We start from the raw sequence: 1,004 nt of genomic DNA, 5'->3' as shown, positions 1-1,004 counted from the left end.
ACTTCTGAGGATAACCCACTAATATTATAGACTGCTAGACAGTGTTAGATTGTTTGGTTGAATTAAACACCTATAGTATTTAGATGCCAATAGAATATTCACCTCTGACAGGACAAAAAAAAAGGATACAAAGGAAAGATCATTTTGTATTTATATATACAAAATAGGATAAATTTACAGCCCTCTTGACTGTCAAGGCCCTCTTGACCACAGACAAAGCTTCAGTGAAAATCAGTGAGGAAGTTTATACATACCATGGAGAGAATGTATAGGAGTGCAGGGTAATATACTGCTCTGCCAAGCTATCTAGCTCCAAAGTCCCACAGTCATGTGATACTGGCCTTTTATAATGTGTGTATACAACAGAAGATAAAGGAATCAAAACAAAACTGAAAGAATCATGAGTTTCAGATAATATTTTCTAACTGCCTGCCTGGCAAGCACAAAGTCCTGAGTTCCAGGTGTCTTGATTCTAGGTCTTGAGAGGCTGTGATATGCTGCCAGCCTTCACTCTCCCATCTTCCTCCTTGTTTTGCTCAATTCAATGAGAAGAAAGAGGTGTACTAACAGTGTTTGGACAGAATATCCTGTCTGCTTCTTGTTCTATGTATAACCACTAAGAAGATAACAATGTAAAGTGTATTGACTATCAAAACTGTCCTATTAATCAGCTGTGAAACTGTCTCATTCATATTTATTTCTCAATAAAAAGTAAATATAAAATAAAAACCCCAAATACTATTGAGTTTATTTTGTGTTTTTCTTCTTTCTTAAGAAAGAAAATAACACACATGCAGTTGAATCTCTGACCCATGACATGTCCTTTTTACCAGGGGATGATGAAAATTAAGAATTTGATGTACATTGATCCCAGTTATGGCTGGTTTTACAAATTTACAGCATTGAATTGTATTCATTGAAAGGCACATGATCTGATTTTCTTAGCTTTAAATTTTTACATAGCCTCAAACTGCACATTTCTTTAACATATTGATACATATAGA

Source organism: Octodon degus, unplaced genomic scaffold (genome assembly GCF_000260255.1).
Source record: "Octodon degus isolate 3935 unplaced genomic scaffold, OctDeg1.0 scaffold00144, whole genome shotgun sequence".
Classification (NCBI taxonomy): Eukaryota; Metazoa; Chordata; class Mammalia; order Rodentia; family Octodontidae; genus Octodon; species Octodon degus.
This window is presented reverse-complemented; position numbering follows the sequence as displayed.